Below are 12548 nucleotides of genomic sequence, written 5' to 3' on the forward strand. Positions count from 1 at the left end.
CATATATTAACATGTTTGTAATTTGAATGTGAAGAAGACTGGCGTATACCAATGGGAGTACGTTAAAGATCCCCTGAAAATTGAAAGTAGGATGTAGCACAGTTTACCCATCTTCATTATCCCGGTTAATGTCCAAAAGTATCCTATTTGATAAACATTAAATTTTATGGTTTTATTTCAGATTTTAACAAGATTAGCTTAATACAGTCGTGATCATATATTAAACAGCTTTCTTTCATATCAAATAAATTTATTGTAATCTGAAATTGCCCGAAAAAATTTCAAACGGCGGCGGTGGTCTTCTGTGAGTGAGGAGAAGCTCATATTACCGTGAAGGGACCCTCCAAGAAAATTTTGGAAAATTTGACGGCGAAACGCGTTTTCCTGCTATTTCAGTCCGTGAATACAGCAAGTGGTCTACTATAGTCTAATAAAGATGGCTGACTCGAATTCCAATCAAAAGATCAATCGTTTACAGTCCACGGAGACGTGAAGGTCAGTAGAAAATTTTGAAAATTATACTGTAGTAAACGCGTTTTCCTGTGGTTTTCCTGGCTGATCTGAATCCCAACCAACTAAGAAATCGTCGAGGGATTTAGGGGCCGCGCCCTCCCGGAGAAAATTTTTAAAATTCGTTTTCTTTAGCAGTGGGAGGTAAACCCGGAGGACCCGGAGAAAACCCACGAGGTTGGACAGGCGACCCTACTCCATGTCATAGAACGAAAGAACAAACGATACCGTAATTTATTTTTATTCGTAGTATACCAAGATCTGCATCAAATTGATCACACATTCTCATGGAATTGTTTTGTCTCATCATGGTAATTCTACAATAATAGTTTAACACCCATCCAGGAACTCTACCAAACAGTTGTTACCATGTTGATAAGCACAAGGTGAACAATTCATCAAGGTGTAAATATTAATTACAATTAATGATGACATTTATCACCTGTTAATATATAAATACAGAGAGTACTGTACCTGTTCACTCATCGTTCAGACGTTACTAATACATCGCACAGGTAAACTAGGGTTTTTTTTATTCTATTTTGAAACTCTCTCATGTACCGTACAGATCTACATGTGACGTCACATCATACCGAGTTGATAACACGTGTGTTGTTTACATCGGACCCAGTAACACAAACTCGTCCGGTTAGAATAGGTTCATTTTACTCACCATGACTAAAGTCAGTACGATCAAAAAAAAAAACAATCTCGATTATCCATTTTTGGATTTAATCATCAATGAGCCTTGAACAGCAGATCGGATTCAAATCCAGTAAATATCGCAGGCTAGCGATGACATCGAGAGTTGATTATGGTCTGAATAAATTAATTTATAATTTAGATAACATTTCAGGCCTAAAGAAAGGGGTTCACTAGTCCGCCGCTATAAGAAATACTATGAATATGGGTATCAATAAACCTAACCCTAACCCTAACCCAACCCTAACCCTAACCCTAACCCTAATAATAGATATCGGTGGACTAATGAATCCGCGGACTAGTGAACCCGCGCACTAGTGATCATTCCCCAAAGAGAGACCTGTAATAGGCAGGTTTAGCTCTTGCATAATTTAAGTTTAACTCATACTAACTCTTTAACTTAAAAATTTTAACGAATTAACCAGTTAAAGGACAATTTTAACTATCGCTCAGCCCTGGTGATAACCCTTTCGAGACCACCTGATACCAAATACTGTTTATATAGTAAACCAATGTATCTAAAATCTTGATGTTTTACAGAATGAAGTTGTTGATTGTAACCCTCGCTGTTCTTGTCCTGGCACAATCTGTTGAAGGAGGGTGGGGAAGATTTGGTCGTGACCTTAATAAGGCCTTTACGGGTCAGGGTAAACGAGATGCTGATTTTGACGTTATAACTGCTGATGGTATTATAACTATGGCGGAAATGGCTAATTTTCTGGACGTTGATAATGTCGAAGAGATTTTTGCCAGGTTTGATGAAGATGGTAAGTTATCTAATTGAAATATTTTAAAACTATTTTGCACAATTTATTTTATTAACACGTATCCTCTGTGTGATAATATCGTGAAATAAATCAATTTAAACTTATTTGATAGTTTAATTACCATATAGCCTGTATGTAATAATATCTCTTGTAATCTGATAGTTTTATTACCATATAGCCGGTATGTAATAATATCTCTTGTAATCTGATAGTTTAATTACCATATGGCCTGTATGCAATAATATCTCTTGTAATCTGATAGTTTTATTACCATATAGCCTGTATGCAATAATATCTCTTGTAATCTGATAGGTTTATTACCATATAGCCTGTATGCAATAATATCTATTGTAATCTGATAGTTTTATTACCATGTAGCCTGTATGCAATAATATCTCTTGTAATCTGATAGTTTAATTACCATATGGCCTGTATGCAATAATATCTCTTGTAATCTGATAGTTGTATTACCATGTAGCCTGTATGCAATAATATCTATTGTAATCTGATAGTTTAATTACCATATAGCCTGTATGTAATAATATCTCTTGTAATCTGATAGTTGTATTACCATGTAGCCTGTATGTAATAATATCTATTGTAATCTGATAGTTTTATTACCATATAGCCTGTATGTAATAATATCTCTTGTAATCTGATAGTTGTATTACCATGTAGCCTGTATGCAATAATATCTATTGTAATCTGATAGTTTAATTACCATATAGCCTGTATGTAATAATATCTCTTGTAATCTGATAGTTGTATTACCATGTAGCCTGTATGTAATAATATCTATTGTAATCTGATAGTTTTATTACCATATAGCCTGTATGTAATAATATCTCTTGTAATCTGATAGTTGTATTACCATGTAGCCTGTATGCAATAATATCTCTTGTAATCTTGCCTGCATAGATTAAGCAAAATATTTTGTTTTTTCAACTGTTTTACAGGCGATGGTGTTTTGAATGAAGAAGAATTTGGTGTATTTTATTTAACTCTTGAAGCAACAATGTCTAATAATTAAATACGCCTTGTTTATATGATACAGGTAAATATGTTTCAATGATTCCAGGTAGGGTGTTTAACCTCAAGGTCTCGTGTTCGAACCCTGGGATGACCGAGAGGGGGGGATTTTCCGGTGTGGTCTGGCAAGTGACAACGTATAGTCAGTCGTTCGGATGTGACCAAAAACCGAGGTCTTAGTAAACACTGGCGTGTACGTAAGCGATCCTTTTTCAAGAGGAAACCGATATAAGAGAAGGCTATAACGCCAATGTCCAGGCAAAATTGCCCTCATAGTAGACTGTATGACGTATGCCCGTCTTCATTATCCCAGTCGGAGCAGAACAGTAGGACGTTAAACCCCATTTCATTTCATTTCTTTCTAACGGTAAGAAAATCATAGACCATGTTTCCTCATTGATATGTGTTGAAATGTTTGTAATTTAAATGTGAAGAAGAGTATGGTGTATACCAATGGGAGTACGTTAAAGATCACCTGACATTTGAAAACTCAAAGTAGGATGTTGCACCGTCCTCATTATCCCGGTTGATGTCATAAAGTATCATATTTGATCAGCATTAAATTTTATGTTTTTATTTCAGATTTTAACAAGATTAGATTAATACAGTCGTGATCATATATTGCACAGCTTTCTTTCATATCAAATAAATTTATTGGAAGCTGAATGTTTTTAGTTATTCTAGTTGAGACTCAGTTACATTAATCATTATTTATATCACAGGGCCGGCTACGTTACTATATGTTACCAAAATCCTTACTTAGGACGTGTTTTAACGGGAGGGGGGGGGTATAGTCCTTAACAACAATCTTAAACAGAAATATGCCGTATGCAGTCATACCCAGACCCGTACTTATTCTATTTTTTACCAGTCACTATTCTCATTTGATATCCCCCTCCCCCCCCCCCCCCGCGCTTTTGGGGTAACTGATAATATGGTATTTCCCTCATCAATTCTCATCCCTTGTAATAATCTGATGTCGGCTATCATAATATATGTCTTTAACTGATTATTGGTTCTACATATTATAGAGAAGTCATATCTCGCGCACTTCAATTGAATGAGTGATAGGTTTATATATATAAAAACAGTTATAATTTCATACACATTTAATTCTGGCTTAATAACAATATCACACGTCTGACACTTCTGGTTGAAAGTATCTACAGTCCATATAAGGGTGTTTCTGACGTCATTAGGCTTAGTAATCATCATAATTAATTACGTAATATTTGTCCAATTAAATAATTGACAGAGCTGGATGAAATTTTGCCAGGACACCGACACTGCGGCCTACTCTTACATCGAATTCCAACTGCCAATGTGTTCACGGAGTCAATGTTATATGACTGATTTAGGTCCTATAGACTTTAGATACTATGTAGATTGTTCGAGAGGAGCCCCGCATAGAGAGAGATATCATGTTGGGAGAATCTGAATGCCCCGTTAGGTCGTGGGAGTGTCATATGATGTCCGTATTCCGTCAGTACTCTCGTTCTGCAAAATGGTGGGGTTAAGAGAGTATGCTTGTAACCTATGTATCCAGTGCGTGATATAATTTTTTTTAAAACGAACTCTTGCATTGTTGTTCCTGGTGGATAAACGTCTTAACTACTGAGATAGTAAACTGTATATTCACAACTTAAAAGAAGTCCAAAGAAAGCGTATGCGAGTATGCGTCACACGTTGGATGTGAGCGGTCGTTTGGTTGATTTCACTTTCCATATCTGACCATGCAGCCACGCCTACTGTTACACCCCTTGAAATGTTAGATTATTATTTAATCACCATGACAACAGCAATGACAAAATCTATTGAGTTTCAGTTCACAATTCATGTGCCAATCCCCACAACTTGAATTATAGACGACCAGGGGTTTGGGATCTCATCGTGCAAGACACTGACTAGAAACGACATTTTATTCTTCCTCAACTAATCGTCACCAATAAGAAGAGTGCGTGGGAATTCCACTTTACCATAGTAACAGGTCACATGACCAAAGAAATGAAATGAAATGGGGTTTAACGTCCTACTGTTTTGCTCCTAACCTGGGTTAATGAAGACGGGCATACGCCATACAGTGTGCTATGAGGGAAATTTTGCCCGGGCAGCGGCACTACGGCCTACTCTTATATTGAATTCCAACTGCCAAGGGATCTTTTACGTGCACGCCAATGTGTACACGTGACCATCCGAACGACTAGACAGCTGTCCTTGTCAGGCCCTCCGTCCTGCATCACTGACAAGGGGAAACCACGCCGGAAAATCGGGATGAGCTATCTCGGCCATTGAGGGATCGAACACCCGACCTCCAGGCTAGCGAGCTAGCGTCTTACCCACTTAGCCACGTGATCCCCCACACATGACCAAAGATACCTTTTAAAGAGGAACTATGTACGGGTGTACCCCTATCCCTGTAATTCAAACTTGAAGTAACTCCTTAACCCAGACAAGAATCTAAATAGCATTATGTTCAACGAGCTGTGGACATTGCTTTATACAGTTATGCACTGAACATCTATTTAATAAGTTAAGCAGCTCGTGCGACGTTGCACTGTGCGGCAGCTATGGCGGACTAGTACAAGTTGTTTGGCTAAATCACACAGTGCAGACCAAGATAGCACCCCTAAGGTTCACCAAACAATTAAATCAAAATCAACAACAATCGGAATATGACATGAACTGTATGTAAACTTGAATAAAACTGTTTTCTGGCGAGATAATGATAGGCGAACAACTATAATATCTATGTTCTACCGGGTACTCTATTTGAAAATGTGGGGTGCGGTGAGTATTATTTCCTTTTTGTAAATGGAAGTTAGGTGTGTGTGTGTGGGGGGGGGGGGGGGGTATTATTTCCTATTTGGGGTGGCGACAGCAGAACGTCCCCTTCCACTTTATTTAGTAGGGGTCGTGTGCGTGGAACCCCTATGCCCAAGCCACATACGCTCACACGATGGAATGCAACCCAGGAAAACAAGCCAGAGGTGGCTGACCAGATACAACTTGAACCACAACAATGTTATGAGGGAAATATTGCTCGGATATTGTTGTTTCCACGGACTACCCAATACTCCTCCCCAATCTCATTAAAACACAGATCCTATTATTTCGTTTCGTTTTTATAGTTCAAATTTCGTTTTACTTGTCTTTACTACTTTACTACACTCGGATCTGGAAGAGTTGTTATCATTGACGTGTTTTGAATGGTGTGAGGGATCAGCCAATGGAACGGTCTGTTACGGCGAGGTTTAGGCGTGTGGTGCACGGAACTGTGGGTAATCCACTAGAAACATCAATGCTGATTGGTTAATCAAATGGCTGACGTCATAAGGTCAAATATCACTTGTATGACCTCTGACGCGACCTATCACTACAACCGGTCAGGTCTTCATGTAGTGTAGGCCATCGAAGTATCAAAAAACAAAACGAAACGAAATATAGATTTGTTATTTTATTCAGATTGACTATTTCCCGACCTCGAACTTATAAAAAGACAATTTGAAAATTCTGCCTAAAACCACAGCGACCAGATAAATCCTTGGCCTTTCGGGAATCTTCGTGTGTTTATCTTACCGATAACACGTACATATATCTTACCTCCTGTATGAATAAAATGGGGTTTAACGTCCTACTGTTCTGCTCCTACTGGGCTAATAAAGACGGGCATACGTCATACAGTGTGCTATGAGGTAAATTTTGCGGCACTACGGCCTACTCTTATATCGAATTCAACTGTCTCTGTGTTTACGGGGCCTCGGTGCTCATACCATCCGAACGACTAGACTCAGTCTCTGCCAGGCTAACACGGTGGGCGAACCTGGGATCCATTGGTTAGCGAGCCAAAGTCTTTCCCACCGAGTCACCGCCCCCTCACATAAACTCAAACACCGGGGGCGAATTCGCGATTTTCTGGTTAGCGAGCCAGCTTCTTTCTCACTGAGTCGCCCCGGCCCTCATAACTCCTACATAAAATAACAAGAGACATTCAGATATTCAATAAATTTATTTTATATGAAAACTGTTTAAGATAATATGATCACCGCTCTGCTGTTTAAAATGTTCTTCATTTTAGATTAATTTCTGAAATAAAGCAACACAAAATTAATGCCAACAAAAAAAATTAGATTCTAAAATATTGTAAAAAGATCAAAAGTCACTAGATAATTAATTATTGCCACTGAAAAAAACGTTCAAAATTATCTTACGTATTCATTAGCTCAGTCGATGCCAACAACGGGATCGAACCCGTGACCTTTTGATTAATGAGCACGCGTCTCAACCCTAAGCATCCATGTCCAGGGATCTTTAACGTACTATGAATGAGATACACCATCCCCTTCAAATTACAAACACTGAATATATATATATATACCAATGAGCAAACGGACTCTAATGTTTACTTACCACCAAAACGATTAAACACACTACCTGGACAGGCGACCCTGCTACTTGTCATGTACAAGCGCGGAATCGAAACCACGTAACTTGACTAAATGGCAGACCTTATGATGCAACGCGCTCGGGTTAAACCATTCAATCCCCCTCCCCCCTCCACCCCACCATCAGAAAGACTACAGTCGCTACCTGGAATCATTGAAACATATATATTTACCTGTATCGTATAAACAAGGTTTAGCTGCTTGAAGAACTAAATAATCCTCATAAAATACCGCAAACTCTTCTTGATTTATGACATCATTTCCTGTAAAACAGATTAAAATGAAAATAAATTGTTGTCTGAAATATATATATTCAGTGTCAGTATTCCTCTATAGGCAGGCTGAAAAGTAAGGCCTCAAGGTCTAGAGGGTTGGGGGGGGGCGCTCTAGCCAAAGTGTGAAATAGTTTTGACACTGCCATAAGCCTGTCTTAAACAAAGTGTAGTCGCAAACATCCTTCGTAGTTCTCGCCCTTGCTCAATTGTGTTTAAAAACACCCTCATACTCTAGTCGTGGGGCATTCAGCACACAGAGGCCTATCTATTTCGAGTATAAATCTCTGCCCGAAATGGCCGCCATGTCTAAAAATTAGTATATTATTTTCACATCTGGCATACACAGAAACTAAATAAACCTAGTTAATTTTATTAAATGGAAGAGGAATAAATACTTCTTACAATTCGGGAAGTATGCAATTTAAGATTTAAAATGTCGGTCAGCTAGCTTAGTGTCTGTACTCAACCGATGCTAATTGTCAACAGCAGCGCAAGTTTAGTATGGTCGTAGGGGTTGGGATTGGTGCGGGCGACATAAATGGCAATTTATATAGCCTTTTTGCACACTCTTCGTTGAATTCCAAATGGACTGTAGGATGAGAAGAACAACTGTTATCAAAAAATATATCTGACATTCAATAACATTACCTGGTCCCGGTTTTAAAAAGCTTTCTCAGGCCTAAGTTAAGACTTTACTCAACTTTCGTTCACTGTTTATTACAAAAGTCTTTGATTCAGAAACACAAAAATTTGCACATAGTTTGTTAGTGATATATTTGATACATTAAAACAACAAAAAATTTATAAAAGGATATATTTTAGTGAGCCGTTTTGAATACATTCTTAACTTAACTTACGTTTTATTAAAACCGATGCCTGGGTGTTGAGCAGATTGCAAATAATTAGATATATAGGTCTACTGGTTGTTCCGACATAACAAACTAAGTCGTCGGAAATGCGAAACTCCCAGAGCTGAAAAACGACGGTACTGCTCTGTATTCAGAATGATCACGTCATCCTGTAAGCCAATCCATGAATATGGCGGGAAAGGGTGATAGACTAATACGCTAAGCATAAAAATACCAGATACTGTTTATTTCCAAAGCTATTATTACATACCGGCTATATGGTAATAAAACTATCAGATTACAAGAGATATTATTACATACCGGCTATATGGTAATAAAACTATCAGATTACAAGATATATTATCACATACCGGCTATATGGTAACAAAACTATTATTTCGGGAGATATTAACACATAAAGAGGCGGCCTGGAACGTCCAAAGAAATGTGGCAGACTAAACGTAGGACACATTTGTGGCACGTGCTAGAATCAATTTGGCGTATATCTGAGCAATCACGCACACGAGTAAACTGGTACAACCCCAAAGACAAGAGATATTATTATATACGTGATACGTGGTGATAGGTTTTATTTCAAGGGATATTATTATATACGTGATACGTGGTGATAGGTTTTATTCCAAGGGATATTAATTATATACGTGATACATGGTGATAGGTTTTATTTCAAGGGATATTATTATATACGTGATACGTGGTGATAGGTTTTATTCCAAGGGATATTACGTGGTGATAGGTTTTATTTCAAGGGATATTATTACATACGTGATACGTGGTGATAGGTTTTATTCCAAGGGATATTAATTATATACGTGATGCATGGTGATAGGTTTTATTCCAAGGGATATTATTATATACGTGATGCATGGTGATAGGTTTTATTTCAAGGGATATTATTATATACGTGATACGTGGTGATAGGTTTTATTCCAAGGGATATTACGTGGTGATAGGTTTTATTTCAAGGGATATTATTACATACGTGATACGTGGTATCTAGATTTTATTTCAAGGGATATTATGACATGACATACAGGATACATGGTAATAAAATACGCTACTTGAAATCTTTGTAATATATTTTGATGAAATAACTTACCATCTTCATCATACTGAGTAAAAAACAGATCTAAGTCCTCATCATTAAGATTAAGAATCTCGGCTACTTCTTCCCTTGTTGCTTCACCATCGGCCATCATTGGGTCAACATCTCTTTTACCTATAGCTGTTAATGCCGCTCGGGTGGTTATTCTGACGGCAGGATCGCTTAAGACTCTTCCTACTGCTCGGCCGGCTGATTTGGCGGTTCTTTCTTATGAAGTAACTGCTCTCCTAAACCAACCACCTTCTGTAGACTGCGCCAGGACAAGAACAGCGAGGGTTAAAACCAATAACTTCATTCTGTTATAACAACAATATTTTAGATATGTGACTAATAGAGATATCAGGCGTGTCACGTGATCTCACGTGTCTCGTGATATCAAATCCTAGCTTGTACGTGACAAGTATAGGGATGACCTGTCTAACATTGTGGATTTTCTCCGGGTCCCCTGGTTTCCTTCCACACCTAAAGACTCTACGTGCAAGTGAGTTATTGGAATAAAATTGAACTATAGCCTATGTTAGTGCCGAATTGGCCTAGTTTGTGTCGAGTGGGCTTTAAACCCCATTTCCTCTCTCTCTCTCTCTCTCTCTCTCTCTCTCTTTCACTCTCTTTCTCGCTCTCTATCTCTCTCTCTCTCTCTCGCTCTCTCTATCTCACTCTCTTTCTCGCTCTCTCTCTCTCTCTCTCTCTCGCTCTCTCTCTCTCACTCTCTTTCTCGCTCTCTCTCTCTCTCTCTCTCTCTCGCTCTCTCTCTCTCACTCTCTTTCTCGCTCTCTCTCTCTCTCTCTCTCTCTCTCGCTCTCTCTCTCTCACTCTCTTTCTCGCTCTCTCTCTCTCTCTCTCTCTCGCTCTCTCTCTCTCACTCTCTTTCTCGCTCTCTCTCTCTCTCTCTCTCTCTCTCGCTCTCTCTCTCTCACTCTCTCTCTCTCTCTCTCTCTGTCTCTCTCTCCGGTGTGTACACAGGACGTCCCATCCCAACAACAAGTCACTGTTCTTGCCAGGTCCTGCGTGAATGACTACACGGGAACATGCCGAGTAAATAGGAAAAATATATTACCTGTCTGATGTAGATCTGTGAGAGTGAATAACTATGTACTGGATGTATCACCTGTATTTATATGATTACAGGTGATATATCGTATCATTGATTATAATTAATATTTACACCTGAATTAATTGTTTATTTGCACTCGTTAACTTTATAACACTTTCATGGACCACCTGTTGGACGTCACTTAATTTGTGTGTAGATCCTGGTTGGGCTTGCCATGATCTGAGAGAGAGAGAGGGGGGAGAGAGAGAGGGGGGAGAGAGAGAGAGAAAGAGGGCGGAGGACCCGGAGAAAAGACAATCGATCCTACTTCTTGTCACGTACAATAAGGTGGTATTTGAAACCATACCACGTGACTCATTTACAGACCTTATGGCCTGAAGCACAAGTCTGGGACCATTCGGTCACCCGAACGTGGTCTGTTCAATAATGTTACAAAATTGGTGATACAATCTGAAATTATTCATTTACCTAGTGCATTTGAGTCATATTTGGATGGCTCAGTGAGTAGGAAGTTGGCTCATTGACCTGGAGGTCTGCGCGTTCGATCCCTGTATTGGCCAAGAAAGGTCATCAGGATTTTCCGACGTGGTAAACTAACCCCTTGTCAGTGGTGGACGACTGGGGACCTGACAAGGGACAACGTCGTTCGGGTGGAACGAAATATGATTGAACCATTTTATTAGTTCTGAAATGACCTAGTTTTTGTCGTGTGGACGTTAAACCCCATTTCTCCCCATCCCAATCCCCAAATATCAGTTTTTGTAGTTTTCTAAATAACCTATAATCACAAGCGCGTTCCAGTAGGTAGGTATTTGAGGGAATGGGTCCAGAGAATATTTTTTCTACGTATATATGGAAATTTTGCATTGAGGTTCACTCCTCTCTTATCCTAGACATTGATGTATGTAAATAAGCAAAAATATTGTCTCAAAGCTTCTGAATTTATAAAATTCTCGGATACGCCACTCAATCCGTACTTGTTATTTTTATCAATCAGTGTTTATCCAACACCCGAGAGTGCGTCAATCACAAGTGTTTTATACCACGTGTTTCTCTATTGATCATCTTTCGTGAGGGGCTTGTGAGTTGGGGAAAGGTATGTTTCTGACTTAGTTGTGAGGTGGGAAGGGTATGTTTCTGACTTAGTTGTGAGGTGAGGAATGGTATGTTTCTGACTTAGTTGTAAAGTGAGGAAGGGGTATGTTTCTGACTTAGTTGTAAAGTGGGGAAGGGGTATGTTTCTGACATAGTTGTGAGGTGAGGAAGGGGTATGTTTCTGACTTAGTTGTAAGGTGAGGAAGGGTATGTTTCTGATTTAGTTGTGAGGTGGAAAGGGTATGTTTCTGACTTAGTTGTGAGGCGGGGAAGGGTGTGTTTCTGACTTGGTAGTGAGCTGGGGAAGGCTATGTTTCCGACTTGGGTGGGGGAAGGGTGTGTTTCTGACTTAGTTGTGAGGTGAGTAAGGGTATGTTTCTGACCGCAATACATCAGACAACTGCACCGCAATACATCAGACAACTGTATCGTAATACATCAGTAGGGTGACCCATGTACTCACAGAAATACAGTCCACCGCTGATAGTTCGAGACTACCACTGAAGCGTGCACATTCGCCGTGCCGAGACCAACTTTCTGACAGTATGATACTATAAATAGCCATGGCACGTGCAATTCTCTACAAATCTATCAACTATTACAGCCGTAAAAAATTTATTGTTGACGATTTTGAATAGCAGTAAAATTAAGCTTCTTGGTTATTACAGCAGATTTAGAAATTACGTTCGTTTCATTTTTT

General features: G+C 39.0%; 1 long non-coding RNA gene across 1 annotated transcript; it reads left to right on the forward strand.

The window, feature by feature from the left end:
* The first annotated feature begins 298 nt into the window (after positions 1-298).
* On the forward strand, positions 299-3051 carry LOC126810195 (uncharacterized). Its single transcript, XR_007675087.1, has 3 exons — positions 299-495; positions 1753-1979; positions 2936-3051. It is a non-coding gene; the product is annotated as an uncharacterized LOC126810195 (long non-coding RNA).
* Positions 3052-12548: the final 9497 nt, after the last annotated feature.

The sequence above is a fragment of the Patella vulgata genome, chromosome 2, assembly GCF_932274485.2.
Source record: "Patella vulgata chromosome 2, xgPatVulg1.2, whole genome shotgun sequence".
Lineage (NCBI taxonomy): Eukaryota > Metazoa > Mollusca > Gastropoda > Patellidae > Patella > Patella vulgata.